At 36.8% G+C, this 14,434-nt stretch overlaps 1 protein-coding gene across 2 annotated transcripts in view; it reads left to right on the top strand.

The window, feature by feature from the left end:
• The first annotated feature begins 250 nt into the window (after positions 1 to 250).
• The window catches only part of LOC148942964 (UBX domain-containing protein 4-like), a 91,463-nt gene continuing 77,279 nt past the window's right edge, over positions 251 to 14,434 (top strand). For both annotated transcript variants that reach the window (XM_089102065.1, XM_089102064.1), the window contains exon 1: positions 251 to 347. The gene's annotated coding sequence lies outside the window, so the exon portion shown is untranslated. The remainder of the gene's footprint in view (positions 348 to 14,434) is intronic.

Below are 14,434 nucleotides of genomic sequence, written 5' to 3'. Positions count from 1 at the left end.
TTTTGAAATTCGATTTCCTTTTCATTGCTTTTAGTTTCTGAAACTGCAATTCCTGCTATTTCAATAGTATTTTAAGCCATATCAAGGGTTAGTTCCTAAATAAAAGAGTAACCTGAAGAGTGAGCCACGCGCGCTCAGATTTCTCGACTTGCACTCTTTTCTGAGCAAAAATCCTTCTTTTTGGGCCCTGATATTCAAGACGTCGAGAAGTCGCCGACGTCGGCAGTAACCAATCAGCTGTTTTATAGAACAAAGAGAAGAAAATATATTAAAAAGGGTTTCTCCTTCAAGATTATTTTACTTGAAACGAATAGACCTTAACTTGTTTCCTTTTTTTGAGAAAATAGGTAAGATTAAACTTTTAATGGGTAAAATTCTACTTTCGGCTATCTTGGAAAGGGGTTAGGTTAGGAAAATGAAACTTCAGGGATGGGTCTACAGGCTAAAGAATGTCATGGGAATGTATTTTGAATTAGGATACCTGGTACATTTTTCGCAGTTCATATTATTGACTTATGAATAAAGTAAACATACCACCCGATGCCTTTTTACTGCTCCTTCCAAATATAGGCTAGGCTAATAATAATTTTTGTTGCAAATGAATTTTATCCCCACCCCTAGGCCTATATATATTACCTTAAATTACCTTAAATCGCACTTGCTAGCGATATGGACGAGTCCAGTGTACACCAGTTAGTGATGATAAGGCCACGGGACATCAGCTTCATCCCACTGCATGAGCCATAGTTTGGTTTTCCATTCCTTATCAAGATTGGCTTTGAAACTGTCAACGGATGGTGAACTCACTGTGGTTTTGCTCAGATCATTCCAGAGGCTTATTATGCGGTTGGAGAAGAAATGGTTCCTCTTCCTTGTAGGCTATTAGCACGCTTCTGAAAAAGCTTCTCTGAATGACCCCTGGTTCTTGACGACTGGGCAGGCTGAAAGAGGTCCTTGTTGTCAGACTTGAGCAGTTTGTAGGTCATTATCATATCAACTCTTTGCTGACGGTATGTCAGAGTTGGTAGCTTGAGGCTCTGCAGTCGGCATGCATACTCTTTGTCTCTGAGCCCCTTTACGCATTTTGACGCCCGTCTTTGGACAGACTCGAGAGCCATCTGGTCTGTTTTATTAATTGGCATGGTGACACACATTCCAAATTCTAATCTTGGTCTCACCAGGCTCTTGTAAAGTTTTGTGATTGCAGGGGATCTACTTGTCATTGTACGTTTGATGAGACCAAGAGTTTGGTTCGCCTTTGCTACTGCAGCTTGGATGTGGCAGTTGAAATTAAGGTCTTTGTCTACAACGACCCCCAGATCTCTTTCAGAGGTACTCTCAGAGAGTGGCTGTCTCACACCAGCATTTACTGACATTGAGTATTGCCATCATGGGTTATTTCTTCCAAAATGGAGAACCTTGCACTTTTCAACATTAAACTCGAGCCTCCATATCTTGGCCCATTTGCCAAAGCTGTCAAGATCTGACTGTATTGAGGTCACACCTTGCTGAGTTCCGACAGGACCAATGAGCTTTGAGTCGTCGGCGTACAGGCTAAGCTTGCTTGTAACAGTTCTTGGAGCGTCATTAATATATACATTGAAGAGTGTAGGTCCCTAAACTGTTCCTTGGGGAACCCCACTTAAGACCTCAGCTATTTCGGAGTAGTAAGCTCTGCCACCTTCACCAAAAACTCTGACCTGCTGCTTTCTTCTCTTTAGGAAAGACATGATCCAGTCCACCACTCCCTCTTGAATTCCAATTGCCTTCAGTTTCAAATGAAGCCTTTGATGGCAGACTTTATCGAAGGCTTTAGCAAAGTCTAACAAGATCATATCCACTGGGAGACCTTGGTCAAGGAGCTCAGTTATGTAATTATACGAGTCAATCAGATTGGTTTTGACTGATCTGCCTGGTCGGAAACCATTTTGTTGTTTCGATAGAAGGTTATTTGTGATCAAATGTCTAAGAACGGCAGTGTTGACAATACCTTCAAGGATTTTCCCATCAGCAGACGTAATACTGATTGGCCGATAACTGCAAGCTTTGCTCTTGTCTCCTCCTTTATGTATTGGCGAGATATGGGCTACTTTCCAGTCCATTGGTATGAGTTTAGTGTCAATAGATTTCTGGAAGAGTCTTGAGAGGGGCATTGCTAGTTGGGAATGAGCTTCTTTTAAGAGTCATGGATGAATGCCATCTGGCCCAACAGACTTATTTGGATTAAGTTTTTTAAGCCGAGATTCGAGCTCAGCCTGATCCATTCTTATTGGTGACATTTGAGTGGTGATTTTGTAGCATGGTGGGGTTGGCAGGGGAGCTTTGTCTGCGGGTGTGAAGACTGATGTAAACTGGTGGTTCAAGGCATCAGCAATTTCTTGGGGGTTGTTTGACTGGGCTCCATTACAAACCAGCTCCAAAACCGTGTGTCTACCAGGCTTATGTGCTGAGGCATATTTCCAGAACTTCTTGGGATTGGTTTTTGAGGTTGCTGCAATGGCCTCCTTGTATTTCTCTATCAGTTCTCTGGACAGGGCTCAAACTTTGTTCCTTGTGGCTTTGAACTTTACCAGGTAGTCCGTTCTGTGGGGGTCCTGATTTATGAGCTATATATACCAATTCAGGGTATATATCTGCACTTTAGGGGTGGGGGAGGGAGTGTTGGTAAATTTTATTTCTGATGTAAATGAGAGGTTTTAAACTTTACCCCCATTCCCCTAGGCTAATGTTCAAATATATAGGCCTACCCTGAATTGCTGTAGGCTGTATAGAGGGGGGGGGGGGGTTAAATTCATCTCCAAAAAAAATTATTATTATATTTGGAAAGAGCATAAAAAAGGCATCAAGTGGTATGTTTACTTAAGTGGTAGGCCCATATTAACTGCAAAAAAATAGACCTGTCATGTAGACAAATTTCAGGACCCTCTAGAGAGAGAAGGAATGGAGGTAGGTACTTCAAGAGGTAAATTTATACCAAATCATATTATTGACTAACAAATAAAGTGAATATACCACTTGATGCCTTTTTTATGCTCTTTCCAAATATAATAATCATTTTTGTCGGAAATGACTTTAACCCCCACCCCCATATACCAATCATGGGTATATATTTGCACATTAGGGGGTGGGGGTAAAGTTTAAACTTACCTCCCATTTACATCAGAAATAAAATTTGCCCCCCCCCCCTAATGTGCAAATATTTACTCTGAATTGGTATAAATAGGGGTGGGGGTAAAATTCATTTCTGACAAAAAATGATTATTATATTTGGAAAAAGCATAAAAAAAGGCATCAAGTGGTATGTTCACTTTATTCATAAGTCAATAATATGATTTGGTAGAAATTTACCCTTCAAGACATATTTTAGCCTATAGACCCATCCCTGAAAGTTTCATCTTCCTAACCTAACCCCTTTCCAAGATAGCCAAAAGTTGCTAAAGTAGAATTTTAAATTTTTATGTTACAGCTAAGGCTTATAGGCTACTTCCCAAGATCAGTTTTTGGTTAGTTCAATTAACCTATTTAAAATGGCACTTTTATGTTAAATGCACTCTTTTATATAGTGCTAGTTTGGTTAATGCTGATGAAATAAATAAAATAGGATGAATATATAATAGTTTAGAAACAAATTTGGGCTATATATTTGCACATTATGGGGGTGGGGGTAAAGCATAGCATACATTATTATGTATACTAACCTAGGTACCTTTTTCTCCCCCTAAACCCCAAAAAATAACAGTTTAAATATCATCAATGCATTGAAAACCATGCTAAGCACTCATTACTGTATAGCAGTGTCTTGAATTAACCCATACAAAACTGGTTTTCTGCTGTGTCTCCAGTTTGACATATATAAAAGAGTGGATTTAACATAAAAGTACCTTAAAAATTATACCATTTTGATAGGTATATTTGTGGAAATTAGATTCTCCTTTCAATCCTCTTTCCAGTGTAAACCAAGAACAGAGGCTCTTGAGAAGGAGACATGTTAAGAAAACAACTATTACTTCATAAGATACAGAACAGCCTAATTGTAGGTTAGTTAACACATCTTGCATGGAACTAAGCTCATTTTCTACTTATTCAAGTGTTTTTTTCCCATTTCTTCATTAATGGATAAATTACCTTAAATTGCAGCTTGGAGCTATCTAAGGATTTCTCCTTGTAGAGCTCTGGAATGATGACTAGTTGTATGCAGGTACACTGGTGACCAGGTACTGTTCAATTATTGGTAGAATCCCAATTGAATTTACACTCTCTGGAGGACCACTCATCATCTAGCCTTTGTTTAAAAACATCAATGTATTCAGCAGTAACTGTTTCATTGGATAGTTTGTTCCAATTATTGACAATACATGTTGAGAAGAATTGAGTACAGACTCTAGAAATTGTAGACTGCTTGACAAGTTTCAGGTGATGACCTCTAGTTATAGAATTGGTACCAACAGTAGGGAATAATCCTGGGAGAATATTAGCCTTCAATAACTTAAAGGCTAAACTGATATCCCCTCTATTCCTCCTGTAAAGAAGTGTTGGGAGATTCAGAAGATAGTCTTACAGGGTAGGAAGGGTCTTGCATGCCAGATATCACTTTAGTAGCACATCTCTGCACATCTTCAAGAACTTTTATGTCTTTTTTAAAATATGGAAAGGCAAGAGAAATTCCAACTTCAAGCTTAGGATGCACAAGTCCCTTACAAAGAAGACTGATGACTTTAGAGGAATGAGAAGAAATGTTTATATTAGTGGACTATTCAGGTAGCTATGAAATAGGCTTACCTCTATAGTCAGAATTGCATTCTGAATCCAAATTTAACATGCATTTTCATCAGAAATGAACTTTACCCCCACCCCTATATAAATATATATATATATATATATATATATATATATATATATATATATATATATATATAGACCCCAGCGCCGCACTGACAGATTGACCAAACGCCGCCAACAAGAGGCCCAGTTGAATGCTGCTGAAGTGTTGTACCACTGCCAGCATGTCGCAGGCACGCTGCCGCCAGCAGAGGCGGTGGTGTTTGGTCAACTTCAAATTAATTTTGCAGCAATTCTTTATTGCGTCAACTGCAAAGGCGGAGCTTTTTCTTCTCGTGTGGTTTAGTATTTCAACTTGCCTGATTAGAAATCAAGCAGGGCTTGCACTATCCCCAAATTTTTGGGTATTTTCCCAAAAATCTATGCATCACCCCCAAAAAAATTTGGTTCCCCAATAATCACCCAATCATGGTACCACCCCTAGCAATTTATCACCAGTGACTTTCCTTGCCAAATATTACTTTGCATACCATAATTCTTCACTACTCTCTTGTTCATTAATTTTTGTCTCTTTTGTTACTTTGCATAAAAACCAGACAGATGCAATATGCAATTGCAAATATTGTAATATACACAGTTCTTCATATGTTGACAAAAAAAGAATCGTCTTTATGAAATGGGTTTAAATCATTTTGAATGTAGTTTCCCAATCGCTATTTTTAAATCATTTGTAGTCAAGGATTTTATTTTCAAGTTGAACCGAACTATAGTACGTATTTAGCTGCTATACAAATTCAGCCTTCAATTGGATTTTGAAATTGCCAGCAGACACAGTGTTTCTACTGCTTAATTGTAAATTTGCAGATTTTGTTTGCTGTTTCTAGAAAGATTTTCTTAATGTTTAATACTCAATTGTTGAACCCTGACAGAAAATACAATCTTCTTTCTGAAACATTTTTACCCCCCCCCCCTCCAAAAAAACAAAAAACCTTCTATTGAGACAAAATTTAGCTATAGACTAAGCTATGTACAAGGTTGGGGAGTTAAAGATTGAACTGGAAGTTACCCCAAAAATATGCTTCATAAATAAATTGTAAATTATTGCCTATAGGGGGGGGGGATAGGGAGCCATAATTTTTAAATGATAATACCTCATTTTTTTATTGAAAGCAGGGATGCCAAAAAGATAATTATTTTTTTTTTTTCATTTAAAAGGGAAACAGAAGAAAATGATACCAAATTCCCTGGGAAATCATTGATATATTTTGATAGACACAGGGCCTCCCATTGGGACTTGCTCATTGTCTTGGGTATTTTACGATTTCTCATAGGCTACTGGCCTTATTTAGCTTTTGTTTGTGCTCCTTTTCAATTAGATTCTTTGGATCTTATTGAATGCCACGGCAAATCTCTGACTTAGTTTGAACCATACAGTGACCTAGTTAATTATTAAGTAAATTATTTTTCTAATGAAAGCTGAGACGGTATCCTATCAAGGTGGTATCCAGAGGGGGGGGTAGGGAGGTATTATATTTAAATGAAAATATCTCGAAATTTCTTTATTGAAAGCAGGGATCCCAAAAAGTTAATTTTTTTTTAATTTCAATCAGAAACAGCATCCTATCAAGGTGGTATCCTGGAGGATGGGGTAGGGAGCTATCATATTTATATGATAATACCTTAATTTTTTTTGAAAGCAGGGGTGCCAATAAATTAATCATTTTTTTATATTTAAAGCATAGACAGTATCCTATCTAGATGGTATCCAGAGGGGGGGGGGGCATAGGGAATTATTATATTCAAGTGATAGTACCTTGATTATTTTTTATTGAAAGCAGGGATACCAAAAAAGTTGAAAAGTTGACAAAAATTAACAAGATTTTCGTGAGTTATACTTGATACAGCACTTGCATGTTTTGTTGTCCAATGGGAAAGGGACATCTGCGTCCAACCCGTTTTTTTTCTTATTGATGAAATGGGTTTACTTTGAAAACATTCATTCATAAGTACCAGGCAGATTCACACTAAAACGAATTGGTGTGACGAAAGCGATATCGACATCCCCACCTAATGTTGCACTTGAGTGACAATGGTGCCCTTTGTCCAGGGCCAAAGTTACATTAAAAGGCCAGGTCATAATAAAAGCATTCAATTTGGGAGGTTCAAGGAGGAGTCTTTGACAGTCTTATGACCTCAGGGTACTAGATGTTGTAACGTTCTTACGTATCTACAGTGGTTTAAAAAATTTGATCGCCCCACAAATGATTACCAAAAATATGCACAAATGTAACATTTGGAATATTATAACACTTTTTTCAAAGCTTTGAAGAAAAGCAAAAAAGGCTAAATACCCCTAACTACGCTTGAAAGCTATTTTAAAAAGAAACTCTTGGGAGATTTCCATAGAAATGACCATACCAGAATCTTTGAGCCTGAGTGGGGATCAAAGAGGAGTCTTTGAGCATTTTGACCACAGGTGACTTATTGTTGCGACTTTCTTAAATTTGGTAATTTTTGTGAGCATTTGGAAATCAAAGCTTAAACTCAATAGCTGATACTAAGTGTCCTAACATTTTGCTTGGATTAAAAGTGACAAACTAGGATTAAAATCACAACATCTTCCTGAAGCTACTTCAGTCTACATATTATTTCATTTAATTACATTTAAAACGGATGAGCTTTTCATTTTTTATCTAAGAAAATAGCTGGCACTTCATTTTACTTCATAGCAAATAAACCATTAAGTGTTTTTTGTTTCATTGTAATTGAAATGTTCTCATGTGAAGTGTTCATCATGTATTTATCAATTTGATAAATTTACTCCTTTTAGATGCAGTTTATAATTTGACTGATATTAGGTATTTATCAATTTATAATTTGGAATGAATCCCAAAATGAATAATATCCAAAAGAACAGCCAAAACCAGTAAAAAAGCAGCAGTTCAGCCTTAGCCTACATGACATTTATTCTATAAAGAAGACAAAAATCTTTTAAATGCATTTTTTTTTAATTGTTATTAAAAACCAGTTTCCAATACAAGAAGACTTTTTAGGAATCCAAAATAGCAGAAAAAAACAATCAATATCAAAGTCGCCCATTTCAACTGTTTAAAGGTGACAAAACAGATATAGGCAAAGGGCATTATGAAAAAATTAAGCTTCTAAGTTCAAAGTTTTTACCCAGATAACTGACAAATTTTGTGATATGGTATTTGAAGTTTTGTCAATAGTGTGATAGAGGGCCTTTTGTCAACTGCTTTTCCAACCATCTGCTTTTTCAGCCATATCTAATGTAAATTTGAAGGTCTAGGGGGGGACATATGCCCCCCTGCCTCCCCCTCCCTACACCCATGAACTTGGGCACTGGACAAAGGTCGCCATTGTCACTCGAGCGCAACATTAAGTGGAGATGTTGATTTTGCTTTCGTCACGCTAAATCGTTTTAGTGTGAATCTGCCTGGTACTTATGTACGAATGATTTCAAAGTAAAACCGTTCCATCAATAAGAAAAAAACGGGTTGGACACATATGTCCCTTTCTCTTTGGACGATAAAACTATGCAAGTGATATATCAAGTATAACTCACGAAAATCTTGTTAATTTTTGTCAACTTTTCAACTTTTTGGCATCCCTGCTTTCAATAAAAAAAATTAAGGTACTATCATTTAAATATAATAACTCCCTATACCCTCCCCCCCTCCCCTGGATACCATCTTGATAGGATACCGTCTCTGCTTTAAATTAAAAAAAAGATAATTAACTTATTGACATCCCTGCTTTCAAAAAAAAATAGAGGTATTATCATTTAAATATTATAGCTCACTACCCTCCCCCCCCCCTGGACTCAATAAGAAAAACAAGGTAATGGGAGGTAGAACTAGATTTTAGGTTCCCAAACTGCCTCTGGTCAGTAAGAGGTATGATTTTTTTCTTTAGTCAATCTCCTTCCTATAGTTTCAAAAATATAGGGATTAGAGAGACAGGACAAACACCTTCAAAACCAGGCTTACTGTCTTCCTTTTTTAATGCGGCTATGAAACCCTTATTCCATATATGTCGAAAATGCCCAGACTCAGTAAAAATTTGGTAAAGGTCTAGATAAGAGCCTATTGAGAAGGAATTGCTAAGCAAATAGTTATCACTTCATTATATTAACAGTAGTTGTTATTAATGCTAAACAATCTGGATTTCGCTGACAGTATTGCCTTGATAGAAAGTAACAAGACCAAACTCTAGGATCTCCTCAATACTATCTGTCAAAATGCTGGCCGACTTTGCCTCAAGATCAACACAGAGAAGACAAACAGCATGGCAACAACTAATTCCCCCCTGAAAATAAAGTGTGGAGATTCAACTGTTGAGCAGGCTGTAGAGTTCAGGTACCTTGCCAACACATGGTGGAAAATTCAGGGTCAAGCTATTGGGAAGTGCTGTTGAGGATAGGGCAAGCAAGTGGAGCTTTTAACTGACTAAAACCAGTATGGTGATCAAAAAAGTATTCTACAACATTAAAAATGAGGCTATTTAATGGCAATGTCCTTTCTGCATTCCTCTGTAGTAGTGAGTGCTGGAATTTAAGTCAACAACAATAGAGACAGATTCTTGCGTTCAAAAACAATTGCCTTCAGTAGATCCTGAATATTGACTGGAGAGATCATGTCACAAACCAGAAAGTCCAATCTATCTGAGGCCAGCCCATGGTTACAGACATCATTTGGCAACAAAGGTGGCAATATCTTGGGTACATGATCCATATGAAGGATGACAGTATCCCAAGACAGATCTTGGAATGGCAACCTCAGGGAAACCACAGGAGAGATCAACCAAAAAACACCTTGCATTGCAGATATAGATGGGACCTGTTCAACATTCATACAACAATACCACCCCAATGAGAAGATGTTGTGGCAGCAGCACACATGCAGGTCAACTGGCAGCTCTTTGTGGATGCCCTGGTGGCACAGGAGGATCTATGGTGAGGTAAGTTGTCATTAACACAATTTGAATACAGCTCCACTACATTTTACCACCCCCCCCCCCCCCTAATATGCAACTATATAGCCCAAGTTATATATTTCCCGTGTACTCTGCCATCTGTCACTCTTATTTTCTGGTTCTTGTTTTGTCACAGTTGATTCAATATATGTGTTGAAACAAGAGAAACTCATTGACAAAATGCATGGGAAATGTATAATTTGGGCTATATATTCGCACATTAAGTGGATTATGGGTAAAGAAAAGTGGAATTGCAGTCAAAATGTGTTACCTACAATTATTATGCGTATTATGAAGTATGAATTTTTTTCTTAACATGGTTCCATCTCAGTAGCCTGTGATCTAAACCTTTATCCATAATTCAATAATAATATTTGGAGGAAATTATATTTTAAGCTCTAAAAGGGTTCATAACGTCGACTATCCATCTCGCCTGAGCAAACTACAGCTCCCAACACTTGTCTACAGACAATGGAGGGATGATGTCATCATGGCTTACAAGCTACTGGATGCTGATTCATCTTCTCAGAAGCCTTTCTCCAGGACAAGAGGGCATAGTAAGAAGCTGCTCCAGAAGAGAGGTTACAGCAGACTATTCAACCACTATTTCTCCAATAGAGTAGTGGATCCCTGGAACAGTCTTCCCAATGCAGCTGTCACTGCTTCCTCTGTCAATGCATTCAAGATCGCCGTTGATAAGAATTGGTCCACCAAACCATGGAAAACAGAGTGGGACACTGCAAAACCAATGGCTCCCCATCATCACTAACCAGCAACTCTACAGGATTTTTCCTTATTTTGCTGGACAATGTGATTTAAGGTAATTTAATGTAATAACATCCCATACTAACCACAAGTATAAATTTTTTTTTAAACTGCTAGTAAGCCAGAAAAATTGCCATTTGCAACTGATTCAGGCTTAATATTATGGAAACAAATTTGCTGAAATTTCCAAAAGCAAAAAACAGAAACCCATCAAATATAATGTCAGTGTTGTGATTTCATTTTTGAGGAGTTTCAGGCTCTTTTCATGTTTTAAACTTTGGGTTACTATGGATGGTTATACTTTTTAGGGCCTATTAAGGGCGAATTTCCCTTAAAAGTGATTAATGAATTATGAAAGCACATAAAAAAAAATCAACTGATGTATTCACTTTCATTGAAACTAAATTATGTTGTCAGCTACAAATTTACCTAATTTTTTTTCTCAATTAGTTTTTAGCTAAAAGACAAAGACATAAGTCACTGCATATGTTGTCAGAGTCATGAGTTGGCAGTTAACCAGGGTTTGAAGGGTAAAATAGACAAATTACATTTGTTTCACTTAACAAAATTGAGAGAAGATAATCCAAGGTAAACATCGGGGTTCATTCCAAATAAAATTGTCACTGCTGTTTTAACCAGACCCCATCCCCTCTCTTCTAATGGGTCCAAATGCAGGCCCAGGCTAATAGTAAAATTCTAAATGAGAGGCTTTTGGCTAGGCTAGGCTATCTTAGAAATTAGTTGAGTCTGTAATATTACAGAGCTATGAAAATGCTTTAAAGTTCTGAAAACTACTTTTAAGATATTCTACAATACTTGCTAACCTAATATCATTCCTTAAGGTATACCAATAAACTTTACCCTTCCCCCCTAATGATCAAATATATGCCCAAAATGCAGAATAGGTCTATAGTCTACAGACTAGGCTATGCAATTCAATCTTTATATGTTGAATTTGTTGTTATGTTGCCTGTTTGCCATTAAATCAATTTAAAGAAAAGTCACATACAGAAAATCCATTGTGTTATGAGATAGCAAATTGTGCCATAACCTTGAATAACTTTTTAAAGAAATAAAAAGGAGAAACTAAAAGTCAAAATTACGTTAGAAATCAAGGTCAAACTTGGTACAAAATGTACAGAAGTTTTTAGAGAAAATAGGCAAACATTGCTTCAGAAATTCTATAGGCATCTTCCTTTCAAACTCAGAAACGCTTCCTGTCTCAAAGAAACTAAAACAGAATTTTTGTTTGTAAGCAGTCAGCATTTTTCTAATATATAGTACAACATAAACGTAAGGAGAGTTCATTCATTTTTGTGTTATTATTGGAGTCCTTTTTTGGCATTCACTCATAGAGTATTGTCAGGACTATATCATTTGTTTATGAGAACCTTTGTAACCTATAAGTAACTATAATAAATTTATCTTATTTTGCTCAAATAGGCTATCCTACTTGTTCATGTTGACGTCTATTTAAGTATATTGGCCAAAAACCTCATTTCTATCTCAAGGCCACTCCCAGGTCACTGCCCACGCTTAAGGTACACATAGACCACGGTTTAGACTAACTGTTGGTACTCACATAATGTATGACAAGACAATGTTTAAAATAGTTTTCATAATTATATAAAATTTCCTTCTGGAGAGTAGGAATGCAGCACTATTACCAAAAAAAGAATTTCTTAGTACAATTAAATTTCTTGTTTTTCACTCTTTATAAATATCATTTTAGCATTTGCTATAATGCCTTGGTCTTAGACGGAGCCCAAAATAATATATTCCATCATTCTCTTCTTCTTGTGATGTGTCACAGGTCCTGTCTCTGTAAATAGATAGCTACATTCTTAACCTGTAAAAACATTGGGCCCAAGTCATTTGGAAAGGCAACTAGGGGATTTTACCAAGAAATATACTTTTTATTATGTGTAAAAATGTTATGTAACTATTTTATCATGTTTGTCTCCATTGTTAACCATTTTTGTTTAAATAATTTTAGTTATAACTTTGGTTATTATTGCACTCAATTGCACACAAGGATAGACTCCAGACTGCAAAAAAATATATTTTAATGAAGAATCTGTGATGTATGACTTACTGTATTAATAAAGATGTGTATCATTAGTGGTATTTGTTGGGCTATCAGGGGTGGGGGGGGGGTTTGTATTGTTTGGGTAACACCTATTTTATTTAAAAGGAAAATAAAATACAGAATCTATTGGAACTACTTTTATTTTATTAAAATATTCTCTTCAGAAGAGTGGTAGTTCTAGACTGTTATCCTTTGTATCAAATCCAAACATTCAACTAGCACTGGCAGATGAGTGAAATCTGTAGATACCCCTAGAAGGTGTTTTGAAGTACCTACCTTTGCTCCGTCCCCCTCTAAAGGGCACTAACCTTAGATGACCTTTTGTAATTTTAATGTTATGAAAACTAACCATTTAGGGATTGATCTACTGCTCAGTCAAATCATAAGGAAGGTAATTTGAGCTTCATGCCTTTACTCAATCCTGATTTTAAACATTTGAAAATCTGCTTTTTAAATGCATGGCTTGAAATCCTGCTTAAATAAGAGAAATATAATTCTCAAAAACTAGAACCAATTAAGAAGTTTAAACCCCCTGAAATTAGGGTTAAAAGTTTTCTTTGCCAAATCTTAAGCAGGTATGGACCTGTCATTTATGTTATCTTCAAAGCCCTAGAAATTAGGAAGGGGTAGAGGTAACAGCTTAATAGCAACTTCTTTGGCTGTATTCTGGGCTATGAATTCATTCAAGAAAGTTTCAATCCCCTAACTCAACAATTTTCTTAGATAACATGAAGCCCCTCACCTAAAACTTCACCTTTGATCATTCAAACAAAATATGTATCAAACAAAATATCCACCTAGTTGGAAATCAAGTTGCTAAAGCCATAACACAAATATTCAACTAGATGAATATGAACTAGATTATGCCCAAATAGGAAAATCTAACCAGTGGATAGTAAGATCTCTTAGCCTTTTGGACATGTATCTGACTAGCCCCAGTGGATAGTTTTCCAAACTATTCTGTTATAACTTCCAACTAGGCAGATATATTATTATTTTGTTAATTAGTTTATAATATCCATCTAGTGATAATATCCTACTAGGTGAATATTATGAACCTAGCTGGAGATTGCCAACTAGGCTAACTTTAATCCTACCACTCTGGAAGTGGAAAGGATCCAGTAGCCAATGCTCTAACTATAGGGGCACAATGGTATTCCCTGCAGTAGATGGACTGTTTGCAATGAAACAGTCTCAGACCCTAGTGTGGAGGCCTTCAAGGGAGCTGTGGACAAAGATTGGTCATCCAAGCCATGGCTTCAAGAATGGGATGCAACCGACGTGTTGGCTCAACATCTTCAATAAGTAGCACCTGCAGAATAATACCTTATTTCGCTGGATGATGTGATTTAAGATAATAAATCTCTTTGACAGGTGCTCCAGCATGCTTAAAATAGCCAAAGAATGCAACAAACAGGATTTATGCATAGTTATTCCATGTGCAAGCAGATATTTACCTGAAATTGTATATCTAGCAAGTTATTCCTGTTGGTATTGAAGCTCATGGTATTGTCATCCCAGTTTAGCCTCCATTCAGCATTGACCCAGTCTTGATCAAATCCTTTCTTGTAAATTTTCAGGATTTGAGACTGGATGTTAGCTTTAGACAGGCTGTTCCAGAGTGAGGGCAGAACAGACTGAGAAGAAATCTTGCTCTCTTGCCTGGTGCAACAGGGGACCTGCAACTTCCTGGTGTGCCTCCCTTCATGGTAGTTTAGAGGAACAGGGCAAAGACGTGACTTAAAAGGCTACTTTTCAGCAGCTTATGATTTGCTTTTACGTTTTCTGTTTTCCTACTGCCTTCTA

The sequence above is a fragment of the Artemia sp. Qi Xiang Cuo genome, chromosome 16 (genome assembly GCF_049724085.1).
Source record: "Artemia sp. Qi Xiang Cuo chromosome 16, ASM4972408v1, whole genome shotgun sequence".
In the NCBI taxonomy this organism is placed as follows: Eukaryota; Metazoa; Arthropoda; class Branchiopoda; order Anostraca; family Artemiidae; genus Artemia; species Artemia sp. Qi Xiang Cuo.
Note: the sequence above shows the minus strand (reverse complement) of the source record. Positions and strands in the feature narration are given on the sequence as shown.